General features: G+C 44.6%; 1 protein-coding gene across 3 annotated transcripts in view; it reads left to right on the top strand.

The window, feature by feature from the left end:
• Positions 1-15,185, top strand: part of TyrRS-m (Tyrosine--tRNA ligase, mitochondrial) — an 817,527-nt gene that overhangs the window by 580,782 nt on the left and 221,560 nt on the right. The gene's annotated exons all lie outside the window — the stretch shown is intronic.

The following is a 15,185-nucleotide window of genomic DNA, read 5'->3' as shown; positions in this document are numbered from 1 at the left end:
ACCTGGTAACACTGACAGGTATGGAACTTCACCAGGTTTTGTTCGGTTGCTCGGATGAACTGAACGTGGTGATCATTGCCGCCCATGCCCAGTTAGTGGCGGTTATATAATATATAAGCAATGTTCTGCCAGAAAATATACTGAGAATAGTGTCATGAAGGTGGTTTGGCCATATGAAGAGGATAGAGAGTGAGATACTAACGAGGAGGTGTATGTGAGTGAGGTGGAGGGGGGAAGAGGGAGGGTGAGGCTGAGGATGACATGAAGGGATGGAGTGGAGAGGTATGAGAGAGGGAGGTGTGAGCTGGGAGCAGGGAAGTGAAATGGCGGGTGACAGGGCAACATGGAGGCGATTTGTTTGTGGCCACCTTTTACAGGATTAAGGCATCTGGCAGTAGATAGATAGATTATGGTAAGCTTTTAAAATTATGTCTCACAATACACCCTCTGCATCAGTGGTACTCTATTGGCAGACCGCGGTGCACTTTTGTGTGGACCTTAGCACACTAGCTGCCAGTGGAATGGGTGGTTAATTCTAGAATAAATGTATATTTGATGATTTTTTTTTTTTTTAAGAAATTATTTTTCTTTATTTTTACAAACATTTTTAGGAGGGAGGTGAGAAGACAGGAAGGAATCAGTAAGATGTAAGTTGTGGAAGCATTGAAGAAAGTCAAAATGGGGAAAGCCCCAGGAATTGATGGAGTGTGTATTTACCTATTTGTATTTACTTATTTGTAGTATACAGGAATTGAGCAATGCTCGTGTTGTCCTGTCTCCATATCCACATTTATCAAGTCTACCTTTACTCACATGAATGTTTTTCTCATGCACCACCTCTTTGTCTAAGTCATTCCAAATATTTAAGTATTTACCTAATATACCTAATTGTGATATACACGGAATGTACTATGCTCGTGGGTTTCCGTCGCTGTTTCTCAATAAGTCGAATTTAGCTTTAAACTCGTTTAAGTTTTTAGACTGGACGATCTCATTGTCCAGGCTATTCCATAAGTCTATACTTCTGTAAGGAAAGCTGTATTTCTTGATATCCTTCAAGCAGCTTGACTTTTTCAATTTCATTCCATGTCCTCTTGTTGCTCTCTTATCCCATACAAACAGATCTTCTTTGTCAATTTTATCTACTCCCACCATGGTCCTGAACACCGCAATCATGTCTTCCCTCTTTCTCCTTTCCTCTAACGAAGGCAAATCCAGTTTTTCCAGCCTCTCTCTGTATGACAGGTCTGTCAGACTGGAGACCAGCTTGGTTGCTGTTCTTTGTATTCTCTCAGTCTTGTTTATATCTTTCTTTTTGTGTGGGGACCACACTACCGCTGCATATTCTAACCTGGGGCGGATCATGGCCACTATCAATTTTTTCATCATTTCCTCATCCATATAATGAAATGCTACTCTTATGTTAGTCAAGAGTTTATAAGTCTCTCCAACTATCTTGTTAATGTGCTTTTCTGGTGACAAACTATCTTGGACCAGCACTCCCAAATCTTTCTCTTCTCTCCTTTTTGTGATTAATTCATTACCCAAAAAATAATTCAGTGATGGTCTCCTGGTACTTTTACCCATTTCCAATATTTTACATTTCTTTACATTAAATTTCATTTCCCACGTCCGGCTCCAATTGTGTATCCTATCCAAATCCTCCTGCAGTATTTTACAATCCTCCTCAACCTCTATCTTCCTCAAGATCTTTACATTATCAGCAAACAGACTTGCATAACTGTTCACTCCATCTACCATATCATTTACGTAAATCAGGAACATTACTGGTGCCAACACTGAGCCTTGAGGGACTCCACTTGTTACTTCCCTCCATCCAGACATCTTTTCCTTTATTACTGTCCTCATTTGTCTGTCTCTCAAAAAGTCTCTCATCCATTCCAGAAGTTTCCCCTTTAGTCCTCCTATATATTCTAGTTTCCACATTAGTCTCTTATGAGGTACCTTGTCAAAGGCCTTCTCTAAGTCTAAGTACACACAATCCACCCAACCATCTCTCTCCTGTACCACATCAATCGCTCTTGAGTAAAAGCTCAACAAGTTAGAAACACATGACCTTCCACTTCTGAATCCAAACTGACATTCAGCCAAAATAATAATAGAATGGATGTGGAAGATGTACAGATTGGCCTGGGAGGAAAGTAAAGTCCCGGATGATTTGAAGTCAGGTATAATTATTCCCTTGTACAAAGGGAATGGGGAAAAAGAAAAGTATGATATTCATAGGGGCATTTGTCTTCTTAGTGTAATAGGAGAAGTATACGGTAGGATCCTTGTTGACGGAGTTAGGGAAATAACAGAGGAATTAGTTGGAGAAGAACAGGGAGACTTTAGGAAGGGAAGAGGTTGTGTAGATCAGATATTTATTCTTAAAGCTTTAGTGGAAAAGTGTCTAGAGAAGGGAAAGAAGTTGTATGCAGCCTTCATGGATTTGGAGAAAGCATATGACAGGGTGGATAGACAAGGATTGTGGGAAGTATTATGTGGAGTAGATGGGAAGTTGCTGAATGCTGTGAAGAGTATGTATGTGGATGCTAATGCTGCAGTGCATGTGGATAGTGAACTGAGTGAGTTTTTCTATTTGAAGGTTGGGTTGAAACAGGGATGTGTCATGTCTCCATGGTTGTTTAATCTGTATATGGATGGGGTTATAAAAGAGACACAAGGTAGGGCAGTGGATGTTGGAGTGGCCCTAATGAGAGAGGGCAGTGTTTGGAAACTCCCTGTACTGTTGTTTGCAGATGATACTGTGTTTTTAAGTGAAGACGAAAGGGAGCTGCAAGGCTTGGTGGATGAGTTTGGGAGAGTGTGTAAGAAACGGAATCTAAAGGTGAATGTAAGGAAGAGTAAAGTTATGGTCTTAGAGAGATTTGAAGTCAGTGAATGTACATTGAGGTTGGGTGATAAGGAAATGGAATATGTGAGTACGTTTAAGTACTTGGGTAGTGAGATGAGTAAGGATGGAAGTTTGGAGGGTGAAGTGCATGAAAGGGTACAAGGAAGATAGGTTGCTGGTTCTTGAAGGCAGTGATAAGAAACAGGGAAGTGAGCATGGAAGTGAAAACGTTGCTACATAACAGTATTGTGATACCAACTCTAACATATCGAAGTGAAGCTTGGACGTTGTTGGAGAGACACAAGTCAAGAGTGAGTGCAGTGGAAATGAGTTATTTGAGAGAAGCCTGTGGAGTCAAATGGAGAGACAGACTGATATATGAAGATGTGAAGGAACATTGTGGTGTGGATGTGGATGTGATAAGAAGCATATGGGGAAATACACTGAGGTGTTTTGGCCATGTGGAGAGGATAGAGAGTGAGAGACTGATGAGGAGAGTGTATGTGAGTGAGGTGGAGGGGGAGAGATGGAGGGGAAGGCCAAGGATGAGATGGAGGGATGGAGTGGAGAGGTATATGAGAGAGGGGTGTGTGGATTTGGAGCAGGTCAGTGAATTGGCGGGGGACAGGGTGACGTGGAGGCGATTTGTTTGTGGGCATCTCGTGTAAGGGATTAAGGCATCTGGTAGTAGATAGATAGATAGAGTTTTAGGCAAAAAATCCATATTGCTTGAAGTAAATTGTAATGTGTGTTCTTATGTTTCTTATTACCACATTTTGAATTTAGACTTTCATCTGGATCCATGCTATGTAGAAAACTTTGTGTCTGGACCTTCACACATAGTAGTTAAGTACCCCTGCTCTGCATAGTGGCAGTTATTATGAATGACATGGATTTCATAAGTAGTTTAGTTTTGAGTCATGTGCCATGGAAACAGTCAACAGTTCAACATATTAGTCATTGTTATTAGCTACCCCACAATAATCAATGAACAGAAAATTATCATGACGCCTATCCTCCCGACCATGAACCTGACATTGGAATACCCTTGAAATCGAGGCAAGTTCACTACATACAGGAGGTGGTGCCACAGAAGGCAGCAGGGTCGGGGTGGGGGACCTGGGAGATAGAAGGAGGGAGATGGGTGTGGAAGAGGACAATACAGTGCTCGTCAGAAGTATAGAGCGCCCTGCGTCCCTCCTGAGAAACAAACCTTTCAACATTGAAAAAACATATAAATAATGCATTTTATTTACCTTTAGTGCTTCGTAGGGTAGCCTTTACGTTTCTTCACGGACCTGAGACGTCTTGGAAGTGAAAGGGCGAGGCTCCTGAGGTGCTGGAGGGGTATTTTGTCCCAGGAGTCACGAATGGCGGCTTCCAACTTAGGCAGAGAGCTCACGTCTTTCCCTTGGAGACTCTTCTTTACGAGGTACCAGAGGTTTTCAATGGGGTTGAGGTTTGGGCTATTTCCTGGCCAGTCTGTCATGAATGATACCTCGCAGTCACGAAGCCAATTGGTGACCGATTTGGCCTTGTGAGCAGGTGCACCGTCCTGCTGAAACACTCGTGCACCTGTTAGCTCGAAGGAGTCTGGTAAATGATCACACAGAAGCTCCAGGTAAACATCCTGATTCACTCTGATGTTCTTGGGAAGTACAACAAGCTTCCCCAAACCCTTCCCTGAGAAACAACCCCATACCATGAGTGAATCAGGATGTTTAACTGTGCTTTCTACATACCGTGGGTCAAGTGGGTCACTACCTTTGCGTCGATACACACGTGCTCCTCTGTTACAGGTAACACTAAACGTTGCCTCATCAGACCACAACACTGACAACCATTGCTCCTCACCCCAGGTTAGATATTTATTAGCAAAGGGAAGCCTACGAATTCTCTGGCTCTTGGTGAGAAGAGGCTTTTTCACAGGCCTGTGACTTGTGTAACCAAGCTCATGCACCCTACGAGACACTGTTCTCACTGACACCTCACCAAACACTTCCGGGTTGCTCTCCTTAATTTTCCTTGCACTCACACGAGGATTAAACTCCACTGCACGTTTTAAAACATTAACAGACCTTGGGGAAGTTTTCCTAGGCCTACCAGACCGCGGTTTCTTTGTGGGAACTGCACCACTGTTTTCCTCCCGAAACCGTGCACACCAACGACGCACTGTCGATCGTGCCACACCAACCAATTCACTAATTTCCTTTGTCTGGTGGCCTGCCTCCTTTAGAGCAATGATCTGGGATATGATTTCACTCGATAGTTCACGGGTAGGTGCCATAACAAAGTTGTGAAGGCCAGAACACTGCGGGACACTCGGTAAAAAATGGCGCAATTTGAGAGGGACACTCGGCGGAGTTCCTCTCTCTCAGGCAGCCCGTGGGCGACTGAGGCGGGAACCAACCAGCGCGTCGGAAGGCCCCAGGCTACCATGACGTCATGCTCGGAGCTCAAACTTGTGGCTCAATTCTTACCCCCCCAGAATGGGTGATTCTTTTTGGGCCATAAGTATTGCTCGCCTGGCGGACAACGCTGAATACTTCTGACGAGCACTGTAGTGGTCGAACTGGGCTGTACAGGAGAGGGGTGATGGGGTAGAGGGTGGTGGACTTTGGTACCTGACATGAACTGCAGTGAGAGGGATACATTACAAGGTGATGACTGGGCCATTCATTGTTTCATGGAGATTATGCAGTTTTACAGTAAGACCATGAAATGGTGTTGACATTGCCATGTGTTGTAATTGACATTCATGGTTTGTAACAATTCATGACACACTTTCCATTGGGTGGCTCAGTACCCCTCTGTTATGAGTATGGTGACCATTTGTTAATGTGCAGATATATGACATGTCCTTACAGTTTGTCAGTGTAGTAGTAGTAGTAGTAGTTGTTGCTTAGGCACTCTGGCCGAACAGCCCCGAGTCCCTTAGGAAGGCCATGGCCGAGACCGGGCTTTCCCATAGAGCTCTCAAAGAGTGTATGTTGTGTTGTTGGCGTATGTGATTGTGTGCAATGCAGTCTTCCATAATGTGCTTAATAGTATGGGGTGCTGTGTTGCATCCTGGACAGGCATCAGTGATGGAGTCATCTAGCCTCTTATGGTAGCTTAAGAGGGCTGGATGGTGCCCACATCTCAGCTTGGCCAGGTGAACCCTGTCCTCACGAGGGAGATAGGATTCAGAAGGGTGGATGTCAGGAGGCCATGCAAGCAGCTGTGTGTTGTCTTTAAGTGACTGAATGGAGTGGCGAGTGATCTGAGTGTGGATATGCTTCTGGAAGCTGGTCTGAGGTGGGCAAAGGGGGAGAGATGACAGTATTTGTGTATGGTATCGTGTGCTGGGTGTTGTTTTGATGCTCCTTGGTGTGGGTGTATGTGCTGCCATGTAATATAGTGGATGTTGTGGCTTTGTGGAGGCTGCAGCAAGAAACTGGGTGCCTCTCATGTCTAGGTGATCCTTGACTTTGAGGACTTTGGTTTCTTGATATAGGTGGTCTGTGGGTGTAGTAGCTGTGCAGCCTGTGATTATTTTTAGGGCCTTGTTCTGTATGATTTATAGAGTGTTGTAGTGTTTTGGTGAGGTTAGAAGCCCAGGCAGGGCTTGCATAATTCATCACTGAACGTATGTATTGTTTGTATATTGTGGTGGTGGTCTCTTTGTTGTGTCTGAATGTTGTATGGGCAAGTGACCTCAAAGCATTGAGTCTTGGTGTTATATTATTTTAAATGTTTGTGATATGTTGTTGAAATGACATTGATGTATTGTATGTTACATCAACAATTTTTGGGGGGGGTGTATATGGTAGGGGAGTGTTCTTTATGGTGAGGTGTGGGATGTGATTGTGTTCTGCTGTCCAGAGTGTGCGAAGGGTCACTGTAGATTTGGCTGGGGCTATTTTGAGCCTGTTTGTGGTGAACCATTCGTGTAGTGTGTTGAGGTAAGGTTGAATGATGTGTGCAGCTGTGTTTGCATTTTGGTACGTACATGTAAGTGTTATATCATCTGCATAGGAAGCTATGTGTATCTGTGGTTGTGGGGTTCGGGTATGTCGTGCATGTATAGGTTAAAGAGTGTAGGGGACAAAACAGATCCTTGGGAGACGCCGTTTGTGAAGGTTCTGATGTTCGAGGACTGACCGGCAAATGTTACGTGTGCACATCCACCTGATAAGTAGTTTGCCAGCCATCTTTTTGTGTTATTGTGCATGTTTGTGTTGAGTATTTTGTTTGTGACGTCGTGGCGGTGGATGGCATCAAAAGCTTTCCTAATGTCTAGTATGACTAGGAGTGTTCTGTGTGGTGGCCTAGCTGAATTCATGCCATCAAAAACTGTCTGTGTAAGGTCTGTAAGAAGAGTGTTTATGGAGTTTAGTGGCCTAAAGCCATGTTGTGACTGGGCTAGGGGAATGTGAGGTGTGACTAGTTGTAGTACCAGTCGTTCAGTGACTTTAGAGGGGGTGCAGAGGAGTGTGATGAGGGTTATGTAGGGTCTTTGTTGGGTTTAGGGATAGTGATGATAATCCCACGCTTCCAGATGTTGGGTATTATGTTGTGTGAGTAGCTGTAGTTTGATATGTTGGTGAGTGCTTGTATGCCTTGTGGTCCTAGGTATTTAAGGTGAATGTTGCTTATGTTGTCTGGTCCACAGGCAGATGAGTGCTTGAGGTTGTTAATGATGTGCTTCGTCTGGTTGTAAGTGAAAGGTGCGTAGTCTGGGTCTGTGGGGAACTGTCTTTTGCTTCAGATGATACTTCGGTCATCAGGATGGGGGTTTAGATGGCTGACTTGTGAAAAGTGATTGATGAGAGTGTTTGCTTGTTGTTTGTTTGAAGGTACGGTGTCTGTTGTTGTGATGGCAGCGTGTGATTGTGTGGTGTTGCTGTTGGAAAGTGTGATGCTGTTTAGTGTTTTGTAGAGTTTGCTGATGTTTGTTTTGTGGTCAGGTGTTTGGAGGTAATTTTTCCAGTTTAGTGTTTGCTGTTCTGATATTTTATTGTTTATTTGAGTGTTGAGTTCTTGTATTTGTTCTACGGTGTCTTGTGTATGGGGTGTTGGGGAGTGTTGTAGTGTGTCCCATTGTCTGATGAGGCCTTGAATTTCTGGTGTGAAGTTGAGGTTGTGTCTCTTTCTGTTGCCTCTAGGGATGTGTCTTTTGTCTGCATTTTGTATAATTGTATTGAAAGTGTTCACAGTGGTGTTGATGTTTGTGATGGGTGTACTGTTTAGTGTTTCGAAATGTTGTTCTGTTTCAGTTGTGGAGGCCTCCCAGTTGGCTCTCTTATAATTAGTGTATATGTGTTTGTGGCCAGCTGGGGTGATTCTGTTTTGGTAGTGATGATTGGGAGGTGATCAGAACCTAGAGTTTTGACCACTCTCCATGATGTAGTGGGAGCGAGGTTTGGGGAGCAGAAGGTGATGTCTGGAGATGATGGGAGGAAGAGGGCTTGGTGTGGGATATGGGTCTGTTGGTCTAGATTGTTCAGTATGAAAAGACGATCTGTCTGGGATTATAGTACCAGCCCTCTATCTGTGTCAGGGTTGTTGACATGCCAGGCTGACAACTTGGGATTGAAATCACCACCCAGGATGATGTTGGGTATGTTAGTGATGTGGTGTATCTGTGGAGATTAATTGTGTGGTACTGTGGGGGACTTTTTTTTTTTTTTTTTTTTTTTTTTTTTTTTTTTTAAATAAGAGGAAGAAGGAACCAAAGGCAGCGAGCCCACAAAACTGTTCCCTCCAAGAGAAAAACAAAATACAAGAGAAAGCCAAATTCAAGATCCATGCATTTCAAGATGTCTGGACACACTGCGTTTGAAAGACTGGAGATCATAAAAAGCAAGAAACACAGACAGAAGGAGACAGTTCCAGAGTTGACCTGTTGCATAAATGAAGGACTGGGAGTAACGGTTAACTCTTGCATTAGAGAGTTGAACAGAAAAGGGGTGAGAGTTTGCTGCTAGACGTGTCCTATGCGCCCGTCGTAGAGGTGGAGGAATGCTTGCAGACAGTTCAGAGGAACAGTGACCATTGAAGTAGCGATATCAAAGAGATAAAGATGCAACAGTGCGGCGAAGAGACAGAGGTTGAAGGGAGTCAGTAAGAGGAGGAGAGTTAATGAGACGAAAAGCCTTTGACTCCACCCTATTGAGAAGAGCTGTATGTGGGGAGCCTCCCCACACATGAGAGTTGTACTCCAAGCAGGGGCGGATAAAACCCCTGTATAGAATCAACAATTGTGCAGGGGAAAAGAGGGAATGGAGTCGGCTTAGCACACCCAATCTCTTGGATGCAGATTTTACAAGAGATGTAATATGATATTTCCAAGATAAGTTCTGAGTAAATGAAACCCCAAGCATGTTCAAGGATGATGCAGGATTAAGCTGAATATTATTAAACATTAGTGGGTATACCTGTGGAAGATTTTGTCAGGTTGACAGGTGCAAAAACTGAGTCTTTGATGCATTAAAAACAACCAGATTATTTTTACCCTAGTCAGAGATACTAGCCAAGTCAGACATTAGGTGTGCCATAGCCTCATCCCTTGTTTGTTGAAGTAACTGCTGAGATGAACATTGCGGGAATCGAATGGAAAGGTGAAGGGTGGAGTCATCAGCGTATGAGTGGATAGGGTTAGATGTATAGCTTAGAAGGTCATTGATGAATAAAAGGAAGAGAGTTGATGATAGGACAGAGCCCTGAGGTACACCACTGTTAATAGATCTAGGAGAAGAATGATGGCCGTCTACAACAGCAGCTATAAAACGACCAGAAAGGAAGCTAGAGATGAAGGCACAGATAGAAGGATAGAAACCATAAGAGGGCAGTTTAGAAATTAAAGATATATGCCAGACTCGATCAAAAGCCTTTGAGATGTCAAGTGCAATGGCAAAGCTTTCATCAAAGTCCCAAAAGGAGGATGACCAGGAGTCTGAAAGGTAGGTGAGAAGATCGCCAGTGGAGTGTCCCTGACGGAACCCATACTGACGATCAGAAAGAAAGTTGTGACAGGAAAGATGCTTTAAAATTTTTCTATTAAGAACTGACTCGAAAACTTTTGAGATACATGATGTTAAAGCAATTGGATGATAGTTAGAGGGCTGGGAATGGTCACCCTTCTTAGGGACTGGCTGAATGAGAGCAGGAAGGAAAGGTACAAGTTGACAGACAAAGGCGAAAGAGTTTGCCTAGGCAGGGTGTAAGCACAGAAGCACAGTTCTTAAAGAACAACAGGAGGGACTCCATCAGGCCCATATGCCTTCTTAGTATTGAGGCCTGAGATGGCAGAAAATGCATCAGCTGAAGATATTTTAATGTCAGCCATGAGGAAGTCAGGGGGGGGAAGTGATGGAAGAACAGCGCTGGAATTGTTTAAGGTGGAATTGGAGGAGAAAGTCTGAACAAAGAGATCTGCTTTATCAGTAGAAGAAACAGCTACAGAGCCATCAGAGTAGAAAAGAGGAGGGAAGGATGATAAGGTAAAGTTGTTAGAAAGGTTTTTGGCTAATTCGAATTAGGAAGTTGAGAGCATTTTGTACGGACGAGATTATTTTTATCAGAGCGAAGAACAGACTTAGCACGATTCCTGGCAGAAACGTATAAAAGATGTGATTCAGGGGTGGGTTGGCTCTGGTTCCTTTTATAGGCCCTCTCCTTGTTGCAGACAGCATTAGAACAAGCGTGATTAAACCAAGGCTTTCGTGCATTAGTCAAAGGATATGGGAAAGGAATGTATGCTTCCATGCCCAAGAGAATAACCTTCGTAATGCGCAAGGCATACTCAGATGGCTCCCGGCCATGGAAGCAATAATCATTCCAGGGAAAATAAAAAAAGTACTGCTTGAGGGCCTCCCAATCTGCAGCTCCAAGGTGCCACAGACGACGTTTCTTTGGAGGGGAATGTATGTGTTAGTGATTGTTATGTGTGATTTGTTACCAGTGCATATTTTAACTGATTGTATTTCTGTTGTGGTGTCATGTGGGAGGAGAAGTGACTTTGTGTGTGCACTGGTATCTGCAGAGTTGATGGATTTGTGTACCAGGGTGATGAGTCCACCGCCACCGCCGTCAGCCCAGTCTTGTCAAATGGTGGTGAAGTTATGAAATGTCGATGTTTTCCATGCTCTCTGTAGTTTTGTTTCTTGTAAGATGGCATTGTGTATGTTCTGTTGTTTGATGAATTGTGTGAGTTCTTGTTTTTTGGTGTTTATGCCATATGTGTTTAACTGAAGGATGTTTATGTTGTGTGTGTGATGTGTGTTGACTGTTGCAGCACGGTGGGGAGGTGGTGTGGGCGGAGGGGAAGGGGTAGGAGGAGGTTGTGATGGAGGTAAGGGTTGAGGTGGATTAGGATGGGTCAGAATGGGAGGAGTTGGGGGACTGGATGGTGTGGGATGGATTGGTGGGTTTGGCTGTGGAGGTGTGAAGGAAGTAGGAGTAGGATTGGTAGGGGGGTTGGTGGGTGGGAGGTAGGAGCATAAGGAGCAGGTCCAGGTGTTTGTGTAATATTTTCTGGATGCAAGTGTTGTGCTGGTGTAATGGGTCCAATTCTTGCAGGAATTGCACTAAACTGAACCCTTTGTCTGTTGGCTCGATGTGATAGGTTTTGAGCATGTTGGACATATGTATTTGTTGGTGGGTCCTGGATTTCTTTCAATGTCCCCGGCCAGAAGAAGTCGTCGAGAAATGACAGCCAGGGAGTCATTTCTCGGTGTAGAAGAAACGGTGTTGTTGTGTGTGTTGTGTTGGGAGATGTGGTACTTGCCCGGGCAACAGAAGCCACTCCCAGGTACTCGAGGCCCGTGAGGGACTGGGGAGGTATCCAGTGGTTTGGCCTCCGTGCTGTCCTCCTCTTCCCTTCCACAGCCTCTGGGACATAGACCCATGACGAAGATGCCACTGCTCCAAGTCCAGTTTGTCAGTGTTTCAGCTGCTGTCATAGTGACTGGACATTACTCTTGTAGCCTAAATCCCCATCCACACTAGCGGGCAGTGACTGGCAGACTGTGTCCATACCGAGCAGTCTGTCAGGCACGACTGTAATGTTGTTCAAACTGTGAGGAGTAGGTGGTCGCTGAGTAGGTAGTCATCAGCGCTTGAGTGTGGCGTGACAAGGCCAACACAATTTGTATGAGAAAATTAGCACTATATAGCACAATGCATGCTGGACTAGTGCAAAAGAAAAGAAACCAGAGAGTGAAAAAAACAGGCATTGTCTGGCGATTTCACTCAACATTGGGCACGGGCTGTCCGCTGGTTTACCCATCAAACTTGCCACAAATTGTCAGATGATGAACATCTCACTTGTGCCTGTCAGTCACTGTTTGCTGCTGTGGATGGGGATTTACGTACAGTAATCCCTGAACTATCCGGACGTCCACTATCCAGACTCCCCACTTACTGGACATTTTGGGTCCAGGCCTTTGGAACTAAAAAATGGCCAAAAAACACACACACAAACAAAAAAATGTCTCCATGGTTGTTCAGTCTGTACATGGATGGGATAATAAAAGAGGTACAAGGTAGGGTAGTGGATGTTGGAGTGGCCCTGATGAGAGAGGGTAGTGTTTGGAAACTCCCTGTAATTGTTGTTTGCAGATGATACTGTGTTGTTGATTGAAGACGAAGGGGAGCTGCAAGGCCTGGTGGATGAGTTTGGGAGAGTGTGTAAGAAACGGAATCTAAAGGTGAACGTAGGGAAGAGTAAAGTGATGGTCTTTGAGAGAGGTGAAGTCAGTGAATATACAATGAGGATGGATGGTGAGGAATTGGAAAATGTGAGTACGTTTAAGTACTTGGGTAGTGTGATGAGTAAGGATGGAGGTTTGGAGGGTGAAGTGCTTGAAAGGGTACAACAAGGAAGAAAGGTTGCTGGTTCCTTGAAAGCAGTGATACGAAACAGGGAAGTGAGCATGGAAGTGAAAAAGTTACTGCATGACAGTATTGTGATACTGACTCTAACGTATGGAAGTGAAGCTTGGACGTTGTTGGAAGGGCACAAGTCAAGAGTGAGAGCAGTGGAAATGAGTTATTTAAGAGGAGCCTGTGGAGTCACATGGAGAGACAGGCTGACAAATGAGGATATAAAGGAGCGTTGTGGTGTGGATGTGGATGTGATAGGAAGCGTTAGGAGGAACACACTGAAGTGGTTTGGCCATGTGGAGAGGATGGAGAGTGAAAGACTGATAAAGAGAGTGTATGTGAGTGAGGTGGAGGGGGTAAGAGGGAGGGGGAGGCCGAGGATGAGATGGAGGGATGGGATGGAGAGGTATATGAGAGAGGGGGGTGTGAGTTGGGAGCAGGGCAGTGAAATGGCAGGGGCAGGGCGACGTGGAGGCGATTTGTTTGTGGCCACCCCGAACGGGACTGAGGCATCTGGCAATAGATAGATAGATAGACTTTGAAATTGGCACGCACCGCCGACCGCTGTGTTTACCCTTGCTGCTTGCTTCCCCCATCCCTTCCGTCCTCCCCAGTTACCACATAACTACTGTACTGACTAGACGCTCATTCAGTGGATGCTGCACATGCCCGTTTTTATGAATAAACAGTGAATAAACTGCAATATCTCGCTACTAGTCCACACAGGAATATACAGTGTTGTGCAGTGTTATGAAATTAGAATTCAGAGTGCAAAGATTAAGTACAGAGTGTAAACTGGCGGTTGAAAGTGGCAGTTGAAACTGGTGTGGTGCAGTCAAGAACAGAATGTGTAGTGTTAAACAATTATGACTCATAGTGCAAAGGATTAAGTGCAGCACAAGACTGGATTACTGTATGTGCTTCAAGAGCATTTTCACCACTGCCAGAGCCTTAGTGGAGGCAGGATAACCCTCGTAACGAATGGCCACAGACGTGTTGTCACGGGCCTCAATACTAATAAGGCATATGGGCCTGATGGAGTCCCTCCTGTTGTTCTCAAAAACTGTGCTTCTGTGCTTACACCCTGCCTAGGCAAACTCTTTCGCCTTTGTCTGTCAACTTGTACCTTTCCTTCTTGCTGGAAGTTTGCTCTCATTCAGCCAGTCCCAAAGAAGGGTGACCATTCCCAACCCTCTAACTATCGTCCAATTGCTTTAACATCTTGTATCTCAAAAGTTTTCGAGTCTGTTCTTAATAGAAAAATTTTAAAGCATCTTTCCTATCAAAACCTTCTTTCTGATTGTCAGTATGGGTTCCGTCAGGGACGCTTCACCGGCGATCTTCTCACCTACCTTTCAGACTCCTGGTCATCCTCCTTTCGGGACTTTGGCAAAAGCTTTGCCAATGCACTTGACATCTCTAAGGCTTTCGATCGAGTCTGGCATAAATCTTTAATTTCCAAACTGCCCTCTTACGGTTTCTATCCTTCTATCTGTACCTTCATCTCTAGCTTCCTTTCTGGTCGTTCTATAGCCGCTGTTGTAGATGGCCATCGTTCTTCTCCTAGATCTATTAACAGTGGTGTTCCTCAGGGCTCTGTCCTATCACCAACTCTCTTCCTGTTATTCATCAATGACCATCTAAGCTGTACATCCTACCCTATCCACTCATACGCTGACGACTCCACCCTTCACCTTTCCATTCGATTCCCGCAACGTCCATCTCAGCAGTTACTTCAACAAACAAGGGATGAGGCTATGGCACACCTAATGTCTGACTTGGCTCATATCTCTAACTGGGGTAAAAATAATCTTGTTGTTTTTAATGCATCAAAGACTCAGTTTTTGCACTTAACAACCTGACAAAATGTTCCACAGGTATACCTACTAATGTTTGATAATATTCAGCTTAATCCTGCATCATCCTTGAACATGCTTGGGGTTTCATTTACTCGGGACTTGTCTTGGAAAGATCATATTACATCTCTTGTAAAATCTGCTTCCAAGAGATTGGGTGTGCTAAGCTGACTCTGTTCCTTCTTTACCCCTGCACAATTGTTGACTCTATACAGGGGTTTTATCTGCCCCTGCGTGGAGTACAACTCTCGTGTGTGGGGAGGCTCCCCACGTACAGCTTTTCTCAATAGGGTGGAGTCAAAGGCTTTTTGCCTCATTAACTCTCCTCCTCTTACTGACTCCCTTCAACCTTTGTCTCTTCGCCGCACTGTTGCATCTTTATCTCTTTTCTATCGCTACTTCAACGGTCACTGCTCCTCTGAACTATCTGCATGCATTCCTCCACCACTACGACGGGCGCATAGCACCCGTCTAGCAGCAAACGCTCATCCCTTTTCTGTCCAACTCTCTAATGCAAGAGTTAACTGTTACTCTCAGTCCTTCATTTATGCAACAGGTCAACTCTGGAACTGTCTCCCTCTGTCTGTATTTCCTACTTCCTATGA

The sequence above is a fragment of the Coenobita brevimanus genome, chromosome 55 (assembly GCF_032717465.1).
Source record: "Coenobita brevimanus isolate Jiangsu-jjx chromosome 55, ASM3271746v2, whole genome shotgun sequence".
Lineage (NCBI taxonomy): Eukaryota > Metazoa > Arthropoda > Malacostraca > Decapoda > Coenobitidae > Coenobita > Coenobita brevimanus.
The sequence above is the reverse complement of the archived record's forward strand: the minus strand, read 5'-3'. Positions and strand labels throughout refer to the sequence as shown.